Source organism: Hippopotamus amphibius, chromosome 2 (genome assembly GCF_030028045.1).
Source record: "Hippopotamus amphibius kiboko isolate mHipAmp2 chromosome 2, mHipAmp2.hap2, whole genome shotgun sequence".
Taxonomy (NCBI): Eukaryota; Metazoa; Chordata; class Mammalia; order Artiodactyla; family Hippopotamidae; genus Hippopotamus; species Hippopotamus amphibius.
In genome coordinates, this window is record NC_080187.1 from 127,120,346 (window position 1) to 127,141,968 (window position 21,623).

The 21,623-nt window shown below is 37.0% G+C and overlaps 1 protein-coding gene across 2 annotated transcripts in view; it reads right to left on the bottom strand.

Moving 5' to 3' along the window:
- Positions 1–20,983, bottom strand: part of PTPDC1 (protein tyrosine phosphatase domain containing 1) — a 79,699-nt gene extending 58,716 nt beyond the window's left edge. For both annotated transcript variants that reach the window (XM_057724872.1, XM_057724874.1), the window contains exon 1: positions 20,932–20,983. The gene's annotated coding sequence lies outside the window, so the exon portion shown is untranslated. The remainder of the gene's footprint in view (positions 1–20,931) is intronic.
- Between the last annotated feature and the right edge of the window lie 640 nt (positions 20,984–21,623).

Here is a 21,623-nt window from a genome sequence, read left to right on the forward strand (position 1 = left end):
AAAGTGCCAACTCTTAAATATAACCAGTGGCAGCTCAGGTAAGAGAAAGCAAAAACTTGTGCTATAGTGCCACCTACTGGAAATCAAAAGAAAATCCTCGAATTTCTTGTTGAGTTATTAGAATCCTGTAGAAGAGTATTCACTACTTCAAATACACTGGCAGAGGAACAACTCATCAAGTATCACAAAGAACCACAGTAACACTGTTATCACAAAAAGAAAATGACAATTCCCCTAAAACCAAACTTAAAATTACGGAGTATTATGATCTAATACAGAATTCAAAATAGCTGTCACGAAGAAATTCAACAAGCTACAAGACAACTCAGAAAGGCTCAAGTTCAATTAGCTCAGGAATAAAATTAATGAACAAAAAGAATACTTTACCAAAGACTGAGACTCTAAAAAAGAACCAAAGAAATTCTGGAGCTGAAGAACTCAATATATGACATAAAGAACGTATTAGAAAGCACTGGAAATAGAGCAGATCAGACACCACAAAAAAACAAAGAATTATAAGAGAACATTTATAAATGGCTATATAGCAACAAATTGGACAACCAAGGAGAAATAGACAAATTAGAATCATATAACCTTCCAAAACTGAATCATAAAGACTGAGATTGAAACAGTAATATAAAAACCTCCCTCAAAACCAAAGTCCAGGACCAGACAGCTTCACAGGTGAATTCTATCAAACATTCAAAGAAGATTTAATAGCTATCCTTATCAAAGTCTTCAAAAAAAACTGAAGAAGAGGGAATGCTTTCTAACTCATTTCATGAAGCCAATGTCACTCTGATACCAAAACCAAATGAAGACAACACATGAAAAAGAAAATTACAGCCAATACTTCTGATAAACACAGATGCTAAAGTCTTCAACAAAATATTAGCAAACTAAATACAACAATACATTCAAAGGATCACATACCATAATCAAGTGGGATTTATTCCAAGGAGGGAAGGATGGTTCAACATTCTCAAACCAATCACAATGACACATCACATTAACAAAGCGAAGCATAAAAACATATGATCATCTCAATACGTGCAGAAAAAGCACTTGACAAGATTCTAACACCCATTTGTGATAAAAACTCAATAAAGTGGGTATAGAAGGAACATAGCTCAACATAATAAAGGCCATATGACAAAAGCACAGCTAACATCACACTCAATGAAAAACTGAAAGCTATCCCATTAAAATCAGGAACAAGAGAAAGATGCCCACTCTTGCCACTCTTATTCAACATAGTATTGGAAGTCCTAGGTAGAGCAATTAGAGAAGAAAAAAAAAAAGGCATCCAAATTGGAAGACAATAAGTAAAATTGTTACTATTTGTGGATGGCATGATTTCATATGTTAAAAACCCTAAAGACACCACCACAAAACTAACAGGAGTAATAAACACAGCAAAGTTGCGAAATACAAAATCAACATACAAAAATTTGTGGTGTTTTTAATACACTAACATTGAGCTAACAGAAAAAGAAATTTAAAAAATAACCCCACTTACAATCACAACAAAAAGAATAAAATATCTAGGAATAAGTTTAATCAAGGAGGTGAAAGACCTGTACACTGAAAACTATAACACACTGTTGGAAGCTACTGAAGAAGAGACAAATAAATGGAAAGATACTCTGTGCTCACAGATTGGAAGAATTAGCATTGTTCAAATGTCCTAAAGCAATCTCTAGGTTTAAAGCAATCCCTATCAAAAATCCCAATGACATTTTTCAGAGGAACAGAACAAAAACTTCTAAGATTTATATTGAAATATGAAAGACCCTTGAACAGTCAAAACAATCCTAAGGGGTGGGAACAAAGCGGGAGCTATCACACATTCTGATTTCAAATATTACAAAGCCATAGCAATGAAACAGCATGGTGTTGGCAAAAAAGATACACAGATCCATGGAACAGAATTGAGGGCAAGAAATAAACCCACACATATATGGACAATTAATTTATGACAAAGGAGCAAAGAAAACACAATGGAGAAGGCCTAGCCTTTTCAATAAATGGTGATGAGAAAACTGGACAGTCACGTGCAAAAAAAAAACAAAACAAAAAACTGAAACTAGACCACTATCTCACATTATATACAAAAATCAACTCAATGTAGATTAAAGACTTGAATGTAAGATCTGAAACCATAAAACTCCTAGAAGAAAAACAAAGGCAGAATACTCTCTGACATTGGTCTTAGTATCTTACTAAGATAATGTCTCCTCAGGCAATGGAAACTAAAGCAAAAATAAACAGGACTCCATCAAACTAAAAAGTTTCTGCACAGCAAAGGATAATGTAAACAAAATGAAAAGACAATACAAAATGGGAGAAGATATTTATAATATAGACATATCCAATAAGAGGTTAATACCCGATATATATAAAGAATTCATACAACTTGACAACAAAAAACCAAATGATCTTATTTAAAAATGGGCAAAGGAGCTTCCAAAAGAAGACATACAGATGGCCAACAGGCATATGAAAAGATGTTAACAGCACTACTTATTAGAGAAATGCAAATCAAAAGCAAAATGAGACATTAACTCATGCTTGTTAAAATTAACAAGTCATTATCAAAAAGGCAAGAAATAACAAGTTTTAGCAAGGCTGTGGAGGAAAGGGAACCCTTATACACTATTGGTGTAAAGGTAAATTGGTGTAGCCACTAGGGAAAATAGTATGGAGAGTCCTCAAAATAGTCATAGAACTACCAAAGGATCCAGCCATCTCTATTTTGGGTATTTATCCAAAGAATACAAAACCACCCACTCCAAAAGATACACGGACCCCTGTGTAATTGTGGCATTATTTACAATAACCATGATATGAATATAACCTAATTGCCCATCACTTGATGAATGAAGATGTAGAAAGGCAGGTAGGTAGGTAGACAGGTAGATACACGTGTATATACTAGAATACGCATTACTCAGCCATTAAAAAAAAGAAATCTTGCCATTTCTTTCAACATGGATGGACCTTGAGAGTATTATCCTAAATGAAATAAGTCAGATGAAGAAAGGCAAATACCATATAATTTCGCTTATGTGGAATATAAAAAATAAATTTTAAAAATGTGAATAAACTAAACCAAACAAACATAGATACAGCAAGCATAGGTGATTACCAGAGAGAAAGGGGTGCTGTGGGGGGAGGGAGGGGAAATGGATAAAGGGGATCAACTACATGGTGACAGATGGAAACTAAATTTTTGGTGGTGAGTTGTAATGTACTGAGAAGTAGAAGTGTATTATTGTACACGTGAAGCTTATATAATATTATAAGCCAATGTTACCTCAATAAAAAAGTAATTAAGACAAAGAAAAAAATAGAAAATCTAAGTAGACCTATATCAAGTAAAGAAATTATTCCAAAAAAACTTGCCACAAAAAAAGCACCCAGCCTAAATGGTTTTACTGGTGAGTTCTACCAAACATTAAAGAATTAACACCAATCCTTTTCAAACTCCTTAAAAAAAGGGAAGAGGAGGAACATGTCACCATTCATTCTATGAGTACAGAATTACAGATACTAAAATAAGAAAAACATCACAAGAAAATTATAGACCAATATCTCTTATGAATATGGAGGGAAAAAATCCTTAAAAAATATTAGCAAACCAAATCCAACAACATATAGAAAAGTATACATACTGTGATCAAATGGAATTTATCTCAGGAATGTGAGGTTGGGGTAACATTCAAAATCAGTGAAACATCTCATATCAGTGGAATAAAAGACAAAAACCACACGATCATCTCAATAGACACAAAAAGCATTTGACAAAAATCAACATCCTCTCAAGATAAACACACTCAATAACCTAGTATTACAAGAGAATTTCCTCATACTGAAAAAGGGCACCTATGAAAAACCCACAACTAACATCATAAGTAACAGTGAAAGACAAAAGGCTTTCCCCTAAGATCAGGAACCAGATAGATATGCACTCTTATCACTTCTGTTCAACACTGTAATGGGGATTCCAGTCAGAGCAATAATGCAGGAGGAAGAAATAAAAGTCTTCCATATTGCAAAGGAAGAAATAAAAGAATTTTGATTTGCAGATGATGTGATGTTTAGAAGAGTTTAAGGAATCCACTAAAAAACAAAGCAAAACAAAAATCTATTAGAACTTATAAACAAGTTCAGCAAGTTGAGAGGATCCAAGATTGATATACAAAAACAACTGTATTTCTGTTAAGTTTAAACTAAATGTAAATTTTACTTCTATAAGATCTGTATGAAAAAGATGCTCTTTTTCAGGTTGAGGCAGTTTCCCTCTATTCCTGAGTTTTTAATGAGTCAGCTTTTAATGAGTCAAATGCTTTTAATGAGTCAAATGCTTTTAATGAGTCAAATGCTTTTTCTTTTCTTCTTTCTTTCTTTCTCTCTCTTTTTTTTTTTTTCCAGCAGAGAAAATATTTACTCACAAGACAGCCAAGCTAGGAGACTGGGAGAACAAATCTCATGTCTGCCTCCCTGAAGACAGGGTTTAGGGATATTTATGGGATAAAGAGGCAGGGTAGTTTGAGGTGTGGGTAAAGGTGATTGGAGATAAGAAAAGTGAGGTAATCAGTGGTCTGTAAAAGTGTAGTCAAACTTCCTGGCTCTTCATAGGATGCATGTTCAGAAAATGGTGGCATGTTCTGAGGGTGGAGTTTTTGACTCTCTGGCATCAAAAGGTTCTCCTCAAGTGCTTTTTCTGCATCAGTTGATATAATTGTGTGACTTTTGTCTTTAACCTGTTAATATGATTAGTTACACTGACAGATTTTCAAGTGCTGAAGCAGTCTTGCAACCTCTTTGGCACTGCTTTAGGTGGCCAACAAGTTTCTTGTATGTTGAAATTTCATTCAATTCAATGTATTTCCCCCACTGAGAAATGCATTTCCACTCTTACCACTTTTATTCAATATGGTATGGAGGCAAAATTATATTTGTTCAGAGATGACATATCAACTATGTAATATGATGCAATCCACAAAAAAAAACACTACAAATAAACCAACTTAACAAGGTTACATGATTAACATACAAAATTTTATCATACTTTTATATAAATCATAAATAATAAAATTAAAATTACAAAACATTTATAACAGCACCAAAAAGAATGAAATACTTAGGGCTACATCTAACAAAAGATGTGAAAAGGTTGCACACTGAAAACTGTAAAACACTACTGAGAAAAAATAAAGAAGACTTAAAAAAAGGACAAGATCTACTGTTAGTAGTTCAGAAGATTAAGATATCAATTCTCCCCATAATGACCTGTAGATCTATCACAATCTCAACCAAAATTTCATGGGGTTTTTTGCAGAAATTGACAAGCCAATTATAGAACTTATATGGAAATACATAGCCAAAACAACTTGAAAAAGAAAAGTTTTCATTCTAAAAACGTAATTAGCATACCAAAATAAAATCAGAAATCAGTAATAAAAGATAGCTAGACAATTCAAAATATTTGGAAATTAAACAACACTAATAAAACCAGTGAGGTAGTAGCATAAAGCCAGATAAATGGAGAAATGCAACAAAAAAAAGAATGTCCAGAAATATACGTACGCCTACAGGACAACTGATTTTTCACAAAGATATAAAGGCAATGAAGTAGAAAAAAATGTGCTCTTTTTGACAAAGTGTGCTAAAACAACTGAATATCCCTATGCATAAAAACAGGAACCTCTAATGACCTCTCATACCACAAAAAAAAATTAACTCAAAATTGATAATATACCCAAAATTTGAGAACTGATAACAGAAACTTTATGAACATGTGGCAAAAACTGATAAAATTGAAAGGAGAAATAGACAAATTGACTACAATTAGCCCTCTATATCCACAGGTTCCCTATTCATGAATTCGACCAAGCACAGGTGGAAAATATTTGGAAAAAAATTCCAGAAAGCTCCAAAAAGCAAAACTTGAATTTGCTACATTCCTACAACTATTTACATAGCCTTTAGCTTGTATTTACAACCATCTATATAGCATTTACATCATAATGGTATTATAAGTAATCTAGAGAGTTTTAAAGTATATGGGAGGGACTTCCTATGTGGCGCAGTGGTTAAGAATCTGCCTGCCAATGAAGGGGACACGGGTTTAGGCCCTGTCCCAGGAAGATCCCACATGCCATGGAGCAACTAAGCCTGTGTGCCACAACTATTGAGCCTGCGCTCTAGAGTCCATGAGCCACAACTATTGAGCCCATTTGCCGCAACTACTGAAGCCCATGCGCCTAGAGCCCACGCTCCACAACAAAAGTCACCACAATGAGGAGCCCACACACCACAATGAAGAGTAGCCCCTGCTCGCCGCAACTAGAAAAAGCCCATGTGCAGCAACAAAGACCCAACACAGCCAATAAAAAAATAAAACCCAATTAATTAATTAAAAAAATAAAGTATATGGGAGGATATGCACAGGTTAAATGCAGACACAACACCATTTTATATAGGGGACTTGAGCATCCATGGATTTGGGAATCCAAGGTGGGGGCAGATCCTGGAACTAATCCACTGCAGATAAGTGTGATGACTGTATTTATAGTTGGAGGCTTCAACACCCTTTTCCAACTAATTGATAGAACAGGTAGGCAGAAAATCAGTAAGCATACAGATGACCTGAACAGCACTATCAATCAACTTGATCCAACTGATATTTATAGAACATTCCATCTAACAACAGAAGTGCACACAAAACACTCACCAACATTCTAGTACATAAAACACAACAAATATAAAAGAACAGAAACCTTGTGTTTCTCAGAGCATACCAAAATAAAACTAGAAATCAGTAACAGAAGATAGCTAGAAAATTCAAAATATTTGGAAATTAAACAACATACTTCTAACTTACATATGGGTTAAGAAGTCTCACAATAAATTTGAAAGTATTTTGAACTAAATAAAAATGAAAATACAACTTAAGTTGCACAGCATGAATATACTTAACATCAGTGAACTGTACACTTAGGATGGTAAATTTTATGCTATGTGTATTTTACTACAATTAAAAATAACTTTAAAAAATACACAAAATTGGGACTTTCCTGCTGGCACAGTGGTTAAGAATCTGCCTACCAATGCAGGGGACATGGGTTCAATCTGTGGTCTGGGAAGATCCCACATGCCATGGAGCAACTAAGCCCATGCGCCACAACTACTGAGCCCACGTGCCACAACTACTGAAGCCCATGTGCCTAGAGCCCATGATCCGTAACAAGAAAAGCCATCACAATGAGAAGCCTGTGCACCACAATGAAGAGCAGTCCCTGCTGGACACAACTAGAGAAAAGCCCATGCACAGCAACGAAGACCCAAAACAGTCAATAAATAAATAAATAAATTTATAAAAAATTAAAAAATAAAAATACTTCAAAATTTATGGGATACAGCTAACATAGTGTTTAGAGAGAAATGTATAGTATTAAACATACATTTTAGAAAGGAAGAAAGATCTAAAATCAATAACCTAAGCTTTCAACTTAGCAAACTAGATTTAAAAAAATGAATTAAACCTAAAGTAAAAGGAATGAGATGATAAACCTCTAATCAAACTAACCAAGAAAAAAAAGAGGAGACTACAAATTACCAATATTGGGAATAAAACAGGTGTCAGCACTACTAAAACTAAAGACATGAAAGGATAATAAGGGAATACTCTGAAGAAGTCTGTGCCCATAAATTTGATAATCTGTATAAAATGAACCAATCCTTGAAGGGTACAAACTACTGAAACTTACTCAAGGAAATATAGATAATGTGAATAGTCCTATATCTAAAAAAGGAGTTAAATTATTAGAAAACTTTCACCTCTACAACACAAAACAACAAAAAAAACCCCACAAGGCTTAAACGGTTTCACTGATGAATTCCACCATGTATTTAAGGAAGAAATAATACCACATTTACAATGTCTTCCAGAAAACATGAGATCACTTCCCTACTCATTTTATAAGGCCAGCGTTAATCTATTCCGAAACTAAAATATACTGTTGATCTGTGAACAGTGCTGGGGTTAGGGATGCTGAGCCTCCACGCAGCTGAAAATCTGCTTGTATAACTTTACAGTCAGCCGTTGATATCCACAGGTCCACATTTGCAGAGTCAACCAATCAGGGTTCATTCAGTACTGTAGTATGTATTTATCGAAAAAAAATATGTGTATAGGTGGACCCACATAGTTTGATCCCATGTGGTTTAAGGGTGAACGGTATTACAAAAAAGAAAACTATAAAACAGTAACTTTCATGAATTTAGATGTAAATATATTAGTCAACTGAATCCAGCAATATATAAAAAGGGTAATACATCATGATCACAAGGGGGTTCATACCACAATTGGATGGTTCCTTTAACATATGTAAATTACTCAATGTAATTCATCATATTAATACAACAATAAAAATCATGTGATATTAATACATGAGCAGAAACAGTTCAACATCCATTCATAATAAAAACTCCCAAGGGATCTCCCTGGTGGTACGGTGGTTAAGAATCCGCCTGCCAATGCAGGGGACACGGGTTCTATTCCTGGTCTGGGAAGATCCCACATGCCGCAGAGCAACTAAGCCTGTGTGTCACAACTACTAAGGCTGTGCTCCAGAGCCCGAGAGCCACAACTATTGAGCCCATGTGCCACAACTACTGAAGCCTGCTCGCCTAGAGCCCGTGCTCTGCAACAAGAGAAGCCTCCACAACGAAAAACCTGCGCACTGCAACAAAGATGAGCCCCGCTCGCCACAACTAGAGAAAGCCTGCACACAGTAACAAACATCCAACGCAGCCAATAAATAAATAAATAAATTTATAAAGAAAAACAAAACAACAAAACCTCCCAAAAAACTAAGAATAGAAGCTAACTTCACTAACCTAATAAAGATTCTTGTTTAAAAATCACAGCTAACATCATCCTCAACAGGAAGATGTTGTGTTCCCCCTAAGATCAGGAACAAGGCAAGGATGTTTTCTTTCACCACTTCTAATTCAACCTCATACTAAAACTCCTAGCTAGTGTATTCAAACAAAGAAATGAAAGGTATACAGATTAGAAAGGAAGAAATATGCAAACTGCTTTAATTGGAGACAACATAACTGTCTATGCAGGAAACCCCAAAGTATCTACCAAATAACTCCTGTACATAAGAAGTGAATATAGCAAGGTCAAAAGGTACACAGTCAATACACAAAAGTCAATTGCTTTCCTATATACCAGCAATAAATACTTGGAATTTGAATTTTAAAAAAATACGTTTATAACAACATCCCCCAAAATGAAGTTCTTAGGTGTAAATCTAACAAAATATGTACAGGATCTGAGTACAGAAAACTAGAAATCACTGATGAAAGAAAGAAAATCTAAATAAATGGAGGAGATATTTTGTGTTCTTCCACTGGAAGACTCAACACAGTAAAGACATCAATTCTCTGTGGCCTAATGCAATCCCTATTGAAATTCCAGCCAGGTTTTTTACAGAGATACATAAGCTTATTCTAAAATTTTATTTTATGAAAAGGTAAAGGTACTAGAATAAGCAATTCAATTCTGGGAAAGAAGAACAAAAGCTGAAGGATTTACATTACCTGATTTCAAGACTCACTGTTACAGTAATGAACATGGGGGCGGGGAGGGGGCGGGGAGAAGCATAGAACATCAATCAACAGAATAGAGAGTATGGAAATAGACCTACAAAAATACTGTCAATTTTTGACAAAGGTGCAAAGGCAATTCAATGGAGAAAGTCGTTTCAACAAATGATGCTACACATTGGAAGTCCATATGCAACAAATCGAACCTCACATTTTACACAAAAATTAACTTGAAATGGATCATAGACCTAAATGTAAAATGCAGAAACTGTAAAATTTCTAGAAGATAACGTAGGGGAAAATCTGTATGACTTTGGGTTTGGCGATGAGTTTTTAAGTACAATACTAAAAGCAAAATTCACAAAAGAAAAAATTTTAAGTTGGACTTAAAATCAAAACCTTTTGCTTTGTGAAAGACTGTTAGGAGAATGAAAAGACATACTGGGAGAAAATATATGCAAATAACATACTGATAAAGGACATGTTTCCAGCATATACAAATAACTTTAAAGATTGAAAAAGCAAACAACCCAATTTTTTTAAATGGGTGAAATGAGAGAGGGAAATAGTGAGGAGAGAGGGCAAGAGTGAGAGTGAGAGCAAGACTGACAGGAAGGATAGATTTCAGGACTGAGAGAATATGATTACCATTCCCAAGAAGCCTCCTACTTTTTTTCTGTTTATATATTGGTAGATTATAAAATTATAGATATCCATATGGTGTTTTTTTATTTAAGAAAAAAATTTAAAGGTCATCAGTGTGCATAAAAGTGTGGTTGCTGTAGTATTTTTCTTGTAGAAAAGAAATTGGTATTCACTTGAATACTTCTGAGCAAGAAATGGTTGAGCAAATTATAGCATATATTTCTTATGGACTAAAAACTAGTTGTATCTTTAACAAGTTAGATTTATATGTGTTGCCCTGGAAAACTGACTATAATATAGTGACAAGTTAAAAAATAAAAGTTGCAGAGTAATAATTTTAGTCTAGTTAGGTTTATATGTGAAAAATTTCAAAATTATAGAAAAAAATGCATTTGTGTTACTAGAAGCATAGAGGAAAAACCTGCAGCATATGTGTCAATCTGTTAACACCACATTTTAAGAAATTTAGGTTTGGAGCAAAAAAAGGAGCATTTATCCTATTTTATTCCCTTTATACACTTCTGTATTGTCTGAACTTTGCTTTGAAATTAAAAATTAAACCTTGATAGTCTACTGTTTAGTTTCTACTGAAATAAAAAAAAAATGGGCAAAAGATCTATTTGTAATTAAGCTAATACCTGGAAACGACCATGACATTACAATCATGTTATGTACACTATTCTGTGATCAAATGGAAAGAGCCATTAATCTATGTAACAGCATGGATAAATCTTAAGTGCACTATGCCAAGTGAAAGAATCCAGTCTGAGAAAGCTACATACTGTATGATTTCATTTATATGGCTTTCTAGAAAATAATTTATTTTATTGGTTGTGTTGGGTCTTTGCTGTGCGCGGGCTTTCTTTTTAGTTGCGGTGAGTGGGGGCTACTCCTCGTTGTGGTGCGTGGGCTCCTCATTGCTGTGGCTTCTCTTGTTGTGGAGCACAGGCTCTAGGTGCATGGGCTTCAGTAGTTGCAGCACATGGGCTCAACAGTTGTGGCTCACGGGCTCTAAAGCGCAGGCTCAACAGTTTTGGCGCATGGGCTTCGTTGCTCCGCGGCATGTGGGATCTTCCTGGAGCAGGGATCGAACCCGTGTCCCCTGCATTGGCAGGCGGATTCTCAACCACTGCGCCACCTAGGAAGCCCCAAAAGATCAGTTTTTGTAAATGGTCTGGAAAGGGCAGAGGAGTGGCTAGGTAAAGCACACTTTTTTAGGGCCATTAAACTATTTTGTTTAGCACTACAGTGATACATGGATACATGATGTTATCCACTTGTCAAAACCCACAGAACTTTACAGCACAGGGAATGAACTTTAATGTAATATTTTTAAATGAAAATTAAAAAAAAATCAACTAAGAGGGTGGAGGGGGGAATTTCAGCATGGAATGCAAACTATGACAAAAGAATTTAATTGTATTGCAAATGTATAACGTAACCCCACTAGAGGGGATGGGGAGAAAGGGATCTAAGTAACTTTGGAAATGACTGGAAACGCTGAGACAAAACAAAAGGAACTGTATATAAGCACTATACTGTAGTTGGTAATGTTTCTCATGGAGGTACTGGTTAACAATTCTAATACTGCTGTACTTGTACACCGGGATTGAAAAAATAAGTAAAAAGATGGGGAATGATAGAAGCTTGATTTCTCACTGTTGGAATGGGAGTTTACAGATAAGTAAGTAAGGGCAAAAGGCTAAAATGAACTATGTAGTTCTGAACTAGAGTCTGAGACATCAGTAGGAACTCCCATTTAGCTTAACTTAGGAACTGATGAGTAACAGTAGAAATAATAGACGTGTATGCATACACAGGTTAATATACATACATTTACTTTCTAACACTGACAGGGCCTAAAGGCAATGACACCCCAGTTTCAATGATGAGCAGATTAGAGCAAATCCTGGTTTCTAATACCATTCCCCAATAAAAGGATCCAGGGATCCTTGTTGAAATGCTGATTTTACGTAAAAAAAGAATGAAATAATGCCATTTGCAACAACATGGATGGACTTAGATTATCATACTAAGTGAAGTCAGGAAGAGAAAGACAAATACTATATCACTTACATGTGTAATATAAAATATGACACAAATGAACTTATTTACAAAACAGAAACTGACTCACAGACATAGTGAACAGACTTGTGGTTACCAACGGGAAGGGGGTGGGGGAAGAATTGATTGGGAGTTTGGGATTAGCAGATGCAAACTATTATATGTAGAATGGATACACAGCAAGGTCCTACTGTACAGCACAGGGAATTATATTCAGTATCTTGTAATAAACCATAATGGAAAAGAAAAAAAATAAACAACAAAAACAAACAAAAAGAAATGGCTGATTTTAGGAGCAGGGAATATACAAGATGATCCTGAAGCATCCTACAGTGTCAGAAAGTAGGAAAGTGCTCAAAACACAAACTGCTGGGACTATGTCAAAGGGATACAGAAGCCAAATGAAGAACCTGCAATGGCAAATGCTGGAACAATTTGAGCAACAAAATAAATAATGCAGTTTTCAGTTGTAACTGTCTGGTAACAGAAAACCTTGACAACCTCAATACTAATAAAATTAGGTCATCTTTGATACTTTTCCAACTTTCAAGCAAATAAAATTGTGTCTGTGCAAATATATTTTTTTCAAAGTAGGAAGACAGAATATACCAGGAACATAGCTGAAAAGAGACACATAAACTGGATTATGTTTAGAGTGGAAGAGGCCAGGATAGTTAGGGACTCACATGAACAACAATCCAACTGAATATAATAAATACTTGAGCTGCTACTAGGTGCCAAAACTATGAGAGGCACGGGGAATATAAAGATAAATAAAATAAGCCCTGACCTTTAAAAACATAACTGTCTGGTAGAAAGGATGAAAGCATATATCCAGGGAGTAATGAATCCAAACAGTTCAAGGACTTGTGTGGAAAAGGAGTCAGAGTTGTTCAGTACAACCTGAGGGGACAGACTTAGGAATGAAAGGTGGATACTGTACCAGGCTGACTTGGTCTTAATGTCTGGCACAAAGTGAATGATTGCTATATGTTAAAATCTCTTCCCTGAATATCCAATACAACAAGATTCACTCTGCTGAAACCAATAAATTTCACCACTTATGTGACCAAAGGATATTACTTCGAAAAGTTAGTTTAAAAAAAGTATGAAATTTAAGTCCAAAGTTTAATATAAAGAAAAATGGTTCAATTTTATTTCCATCTTCGCCAATGTGAGGAATTTTGAAGTTTGATTTGTCTATCAAGGAGGTCTACCACTGATCCAAGTAATAATCATTTAGACAACAAGACTTTGAAAGGTACAAGCTAAAAGCATAATTATTCTACAGTCTTTTTATAATAATTTAGACCATAAATGGCATTCACACTTTAAAAATCCACAAATAATTAGAACTATGTTTTCCCTGTTTTGAAATATCTAATCATTTGCATCAGATAGAAGAGAAGAAAATTATCTAAATGAGAATACTTTTCCCATGTGTACTAGGAACCACACACAAATAGTCACAGAGAGAAGAAAACCTCCCCTGTGGTCCTGCTCATCATCTGCTTTCAATGAGCTTCTGCTTAAAGGAAAGAAAATACTGAACTAGAGTCAGTTGATTCTTTACACCCTTTTACTGACAAAATTAGGCAGGCTAAGTTAGATGCATGCTAGGACCTTTGCAAAACAGGGGCTCAGAAAATGAACTCAGCTATGGGGAAGAAAGGAAGTCATAGCACTCCAATAATAGCATTCACCAGGACATGATAAGGTAAGCTTGTTCTGATAAGCCACCAAAATAAAGTACAGAAACATAAGAAATGTTCAAGAAACAACAGCAACGATGACAGTGAACATTATAAAGCAGCCGTGTCAGGATGATCAGCATCTAGGAAAAAGCTAGCCTGCAGAATTGAGATGGAGGAGCTGGGAAAGACAGGGGCTAGCATTAGCTGCAGTACATTATATCAGAGACATACTAAAATATTAAAAACTTAAAGTGTAAAACACTTCTATTAAGGAAGTCAAATATAAAAATCGTACATACACTATGCAAAAATAAGTAGGCAGAGAAAAAGGACTTGAAAGAGACTGACCAAAATGCTTATAACGGGAGTGTGATTGTTTTTTTCCTTTACACATTTCTATGTTTTCCATTATTACTTATATTATTTCTTATTTTGTTATCACTCAGATTAAAACAAAATTATTAAAAAGTTAGTTTACTCATGCTTTTCCCTAAAGACACATGATGGGCCAGATATCTATAGATATGCAAGGGAAGTTGAAATCTGCTCTGGTTTATAAATAGGGTAGATAAAAGATTTCGACCTTAGAATAGGAATAAGCCCATCCATTCACAAAACAGGTTCAAAATAGATAATACAAATAATATACAAATTCAATCCAAATAGAGTTAAAGCACTCACAGAAGAGTGGTCATTTGCTATGACCATTATGAATAGAATTCACTATAGATTAGGAAAGAGAAAGGCAAATTAGATTAGTAAACTAATGGAATATTAACAGTGGTGGGATGTGAAGTGTCTTTTTTTTTTGGTTTGATTTTTCTTTTTGGCCTATTTTCTAAATTTTTAAACATTTAAATTTTTAACTGTTTCACTTGTCTAGAAATAAATTTATTTTCAAAAGATTCTATACTTGCACTGGTTACAATTTTGCACACTTTAAGGTACTTACTTTCATGTTACAATTTAAAACCCATTCCTACCATTGTTTTTAATATCTAATATAAATTTAATCTGTGGCTTGAGTCGTATAATTTCTCTTACAGTATGAAGACATTGAGAATGAGGACAAAAATACTGTATATTTCAAAACAGGGATATTTAACAGTCAAATATATTTGAACATTAGCAACAGATATAACAAAATTGCTGGAAAGTTTGAAGCAATATACAAAAGGCAAAATAGAATTTAAAAATTGGGCCATTTTCTTTGGAACACAAAAATTTAAAATTTGAATGTCTATTACTCAACTCTAAACATATTTTTATTCAGTTACCTCCCCTTCCCCTACAATTCTGAGAAAGAATTCCAGCATATGATTTTTATTTTCCCACATTACTCTAAATCCTCCTAACTCCACTGTTGATATTTATCTCTAGCAAATAAAGTAAAAAATAAAAATTCTGAAGGATTGGCTGAAAAGGTTTGAAAAGAAGAGAACTTAAGTGTTATCAATGTGTAACTGACTGGATAAAACTTCCTTCAGAGACTCCTCCAATAGAACCCTCCTGTGGGTGGGAGAATGGGCAGTTGGGAGTAAGGAGGACAGAATTAAGGATGCAGAGAAGCAGAGAAGTCGATTTTGTTCCTGGGTTGGTAGATTGGGTTTCTGAATGTATCCTGCAGAGTAATTTAATAAACAGATTCTTGTGGTCCCTATTCTAGCAATAAAACAGCTGCTTACAAAGAAGTGAAATTATATGAGTAAAAAGCATATTTATTTGCCATATAATAATACTAGATTAAAAAATACAAGCTAAAATAGCATGCAGAGTATTATCTTATTTTTATCAAAGAAATATATAAATAAAAAAGGTACATAAAGACCAGAAGAATACATATCAAAATATTAACAGGGTGTATTTTATTTTCTGATTATTAATATTTTCTAAGTTTGATAATGAACACATATTACCTTTATACCTTTATTTTCTTTCTAGAAAATATTATTTTTAAAAGTCAATATACATTATATGCAAAATTCTTGGGAAACAGTATTATGAATAGAATAAAATAAAAACACAGTCACAACACTAAATTAAACTACTAAATTTAATTCCTAAAACAGATTTTTTTAAATGGAGAAAATATAAATTCTCTAGAACATTTTCCACCTAGAGCTGAATTAGTCTTTATGAAACTATAAAAGTAACATGTCAAGACTGACTTTGCAAAGGCACCATTCTAAATAAGAAAATGTTTCCAATGAGTAGCTAAGATCACATGGCCCTTCTTAAACATACAGAAATTTGTCACTGAATCTATCATAACAGACCCATTTAAACTATTATAATGTCTAGCACATAGTAAGTATTCAAACATTTTTGATGAAATAAAGTCCTGAGTTCATTTACAGGGCCAGACAACCTTCCTTTTGAATGGCAGAGTGCCACAAGCTACTAAATCAAGTGTGCAGAAGAAATGATGTAGCTTGAACTGCAGTGAAAAGAAATGACTCAGAGGTCAAAAAGGCATGCTTTTGTTTCCCTCAAGTACTATTTGTGGGCCTTCTCCAAACCATTCTCTACCTGCAACGGCCAACTCCTTGTGCTATAAACACAGCAGCATCCAGACAGGAAAAGTATGATCCAAAGATTGATACTTATTCACACCCAAAAGAAAGAACAAAGAGAGGATGTATTCTCTCATAGTAGCTAGAATGAGGCTAGGTGATGGTCTTGTAACCTGCCACTCAAAAAGTTACAGATTAAAATCATAAAGGTTTATTACCCCAGAGAACAAATGTCAGCTTTTAAACCAAGACAAAAAAAGTATGTCTAAATACTTAACTACATAGCCCAGAAAACATGATCAACAACAAACTGAGAAAATACTAAAGCAGAATCACTATTAATATTTTTATTTTTTCATGCAAGTGTAAGTAGATAGAGAGTTCCAAATTTTCATCATTGTAAGTAGCCACTTGCAAAATTCAGTTTCTTTAAAAATCCAATTCACTCCATTTACTGTGATCAGATTGATCACTGTTTGATCAACTAGAAAAATAAAGATATGTAACTTCTAAATTACATCTAAAGGTACTGGAATAGTTGTTCTCTCAGACACCCGTTTTAGAGTGGTCAGTCCATACTCGTGTTCAAATTACCATGGGCTTAAGAATCAATAAATTTTACAGGAACCATAGAGAAAGATTATTTTTGGACAAAATTTTCTAGCAAACTAGGTGCCCATATTAATTGCTATTAAAGGGAATAATTTCCAAGAAAAATAAGATTATAACTTCTTAAAAGTCAAGGCAAAGAACTATCAAAACATTGACAGTTTTATGGAAGCAATGTAAACCACATCTCTTGCATCAATTGTAAAAAGTACAGTGTTTCAGATCTTGGTAATCTTTAACTGTCCTCATTCATCTTCCTTAAGTTCCCCATTTTCTGACACACAATCTACTTTCACAATCTTAACTGAGACTTTTTAATTTAGAGAATTTTCTAAACAATATTCGTCACAAATTAAACTCAGTGAGGAACATTAGTTCCTTATCATGTTAACACTGAGACATTTTATAGTCTTATTGTCCTGGCATTTATTACAATCTGTAATATTCATTTACTGTCCTTTTCCTATACAATTTCTGTAAGATAAGGGACATTGCTTGTCTTCTTCACTGGTATATCCCCTACATCTAACATAGTGCCTGGCTCTAATAAGTGTTCATAAATATCTACCAAATTAACAAATGGATGACTTTGGTCACAGAGAGCAAAATGTGATAAATAGCTAAATAGTCTATGCCCTCAGATTTCTCAAAAAAATTTAAAAGGTGGTTCACTATTATTTTTATTAATTTTTTTTTATGCCTCACACAGAGGATGCTCAAAAAAATCCCACCCAAAACCTTGCATCTCTTTTGGAAATGAAAATGACCTCAAATATTATACAGCAGGATTGGAACTCACAAATTTGCTCTAAAGAGAGTGAAGGAGAAAGAGAACTAACAGTAGAAAAAGAGTTGTGCTTAGTACTCTGCCAGGGCTTTATAAATGTTGTCTCAGATTAAACCCTGGTGGCACTGCCCCATCTTAAAGATGAGCAAAGTGAGAATCAGAGAGGATGTCACTGGCCCAAGGACAAGAAAGTGCTGGAATTGGGATTGGAACACCAGGTTTTCCTTAAACCAAAACCCACTTTATTTCCTCTATCCCATACTGCCTCCACAAGAGCCAGAAAACTAAAACCTTTTCAGCAACAAAGTGCATTAAATGATACTTAATAATTGCAAAGAAATGTTTTGATTATTCAACCTACATTTTTTAGAACAGGAAATATATATGCAAATTAAGCAATTAAATTAATATATCTTGTGGTAAGGCTGAAGTGATATGGGAAAGAACAGATAAAGTCACTGGAAAAGAAACTTTTGAATGTACACATTTTCTTACCCACTACACCACTTATTTTAGAACTAAAGAAAAATCTTCAGATTTTGAGGCATTTGGAAGAAGAAGGAGATATGCTTTTTTTAATTAATTAATTAATATTTCTTGGCTGTGTTGGGTCTTCCATGCTGTGCACGGGCTTTCTCTAGTTGTGGAGAACAGGGGCTACTCTTTGTTGCAGTGTGCAGGCTTCTCACTGCGGTGGCTTCTCTTATTGCAGAGCACAGGCTCTGGGCGCATGGGCTTCAGTAGTTGTGGCACATAGGCTCAGCAGTTGTGGCACACGCTCTCTAGAGCACAGGCTCAGAAGTTGTGGTGCAGGGGCTTAGTTGCTCCACCACATGTGGGATTTTCCCGGCCCAGGGCTCAAACCCATGTCCCCTGCATTGGCAGGTGGATTCTTAACCACTTTGCCACCAGGGAAGTCCAGAAGTAGATATGCTTTTAAGAGAACTGTGATTTAAGGTTTATCTGCAGCATAATTTTCTGATTTCCAACTGGAATTGTGAGGTTCAAGCGCATCTCTTAGAATAATTTTCTAAATTTTATGAACGTGAACAATCTATGATTGTTCACGGATTAACAAGAGGGAGATCATTAATTAATAGTAGAACAATACAACAGAACATGAAAATTGTTAAGACTGGTAGCATTATGAGTGAATTGTGATTTTTAAACTTTTTTTCATGGTATTTTAAAGTTTAATATGAACTTTAAAATAAACTCCTTAAGCCTGATTTTTCATGAGGATCAGAATAGCAGTGAAGGAAGAGAAACAAAGAAAGAGGGAAAGAGGGAAATGGGGAAAGAAAGAAAGAGAGAAGGAGAGGAGAGGGAGGGAGGGAGGGAGCAAGAAAGAGCGAGAGCGCGAAAGAGAAAGACAGACAGACACACAAAGAGGGAGAGGAAGGAAGGAAGTAAAGCAAAATTGTCAGCAATTCCTCAAACTGAGAGCTGTGCAAGGTGCTATCTCATAAACCTTGGCTTCTCCCAACAAAGGATTTCCTCCCAAAGCTTGGTTGGTCACCTATCTGGAAGAGGAGATGGAATCTCCGCTCTGGAAGGGAAATTTTGAATCCCTAGGGTACAATCCCATGAGGACATGGGTAATGGGCGGGAAATTAGACTACAGGAGTTGTTCTCCAAACGGTCCCTGGATCACCAAAATGGAATCACCTAGTAAAGTTGTTAACATACAAGCTATAAAACAGAAGATTCCCAGGCCTGGTCCCACATACTGAATTCACATTTCTGGAGTGTGTGGGGGGCTGGGAATCTTCCTTTTTAAAAAGTCACAAAGTGTAATTCTTGGTTGGGACATAACTGCGTGGGAGGCTGAGAGGCAACATGATAGGCAGCCATAGAGACTTGGGTTTAAATCCCAGTTCTTCCATTTAATAGCTCTGACCGCAGCCCATCACCCAAACCCTTTGATCCTCAATTTCTATAGTTTCTCATTATAGAAAGTGGAATGCCATTTTGTTTTGGAGACCAAATAAAATTATGTGTGTGTACCTGTGTGGTGTCACAAAACTTTTCTAATTGTTAGATTACCTCTCAGGTTCTTCCAACTCAGCCTATAAATGCGTTTGTTTTAATCCTTTAATAAATACAACTATCACAGGAACGTCTGGTTATCTCTTCCCTTTGAAAGCAGTGTTTCTCATCTTTTTCTCATCTCCCCCTCCCCCGCCTCGCCCCCAGGAGCCTTTCTAGGCATTGTCTCTTCTGATCCCCCAGCCCCTCTTAACGTTTTAACGCCACAGATAGTACACCTGCTTATGTTCTGTGGTCCTTTGGAGAGCCACAAGCCGTTGTGTTGTCTAAGGCTGTTCTGCCCCCCCACGTACAGGAGTTGAGAATGCCCATCCTAGAGAAAGGTGACTTGGTCAAGGTCACACCACAAATCAGGGGCAGGATCTGGTCTCCATGGGTCACAAACTGATGGTGTGGAACCAGCCCGTCAACATCCTGTTTGGCTCCCCCCGTGTTTACTTATTTACTTTTAGTTAGTTCCTAACACTTAAAAATCAGGAGCTTCTACAGGAGAGTGGAGACATTCCGTCTCTCGAGACCAAGTCTGGTCCCGGGCGGGGGCTGACGGCGGCCCCTCGCGCTTCGGCCCTGCAGCCCCGAGCCCCAGGCCGGTGCCCCTCACTTAGGTGCCCTCCAGCACTCACCACCTGAGGCACCAAACGTTTAAGCCGCTGTCGGAGTGGCAGGCGCAGCTACGTTAGCGGCAGGTCGCGCGCCTCTTCCCCGGCTCCTCATCCAGAGTCCACGCAGCCGCCGGCGAGGCGGCTTTGCAGCCTGCCGCGCCGGCCCCGCCCCACTCGCGCCCGCCCGCCGGCTGACCCCCACCCCAGCCCCAACCCAATCCCGCAGGCTGCGCTGCGCCGGGGTGTCCCAGAGGCCCCGCTGCGCCCCCACCCAGCAGGATAGGCAACACCGCCGCCTCTCACGGCCCTGCTCGACCAGGCCGCCCGCCGAGCCCACCACTCACCGCAGCCGGCCGCGCGGGGCTGAGGCAACGCTCCCTCTGCGGTCCCCGGCGCGCCCCCGCCGCCTCGCGCCGCACCAATCGCCGCCGCGCGCTGCCGCACGTGACACGCGCTGGCCAATGGCAGCTCGACACAGCCCGTGTCGCCACTCGCGGCTCTGGGCGCTTTCAAAGCTGGCGGCGGGCTGAGGGGGCGACGGCCCTAGCTGGGTGCTCGGCCGCGAGACGGGGCCTGGCGGTGTGGGTGGTCTCGGGCTCGGCTGTGCACGGCTGCGGGTAGCCGAAGCCCGGCTCCGACTTACGCTGCGCTCCCCGGACCACACCGCAGTTCGCTGGGAGAAGGAAGGGAAAGGAGTACGTGGGACGAGGGCTGACGGAGTACGAGGTTTGGCCAGCCTCTCCGCCCCGCACCGGGAGCCTCTTTCCCGCCTTTTCTCCCTCTGTTGTCATCCTGGTCTAGCCCCACTCTTACTGGCCACCTGGCCTCCCAGGATGTTCCCAAGGACGCCACAAGGGTTGGGAATACTGGGGTTAGAGCAAGGCCCAGCAGTCGGTCTCACACGGGCTCCGTTAACAGATGGACTGATGGGTTCGCCTGCATCCTCAAATTCCAACATCCTAAACCCATAAGGCTTTTTTCCCCTCTCCCAGAAAGTGTTAGGTAGGTACCCCAGGAATCCAAACTCTGCTCTATC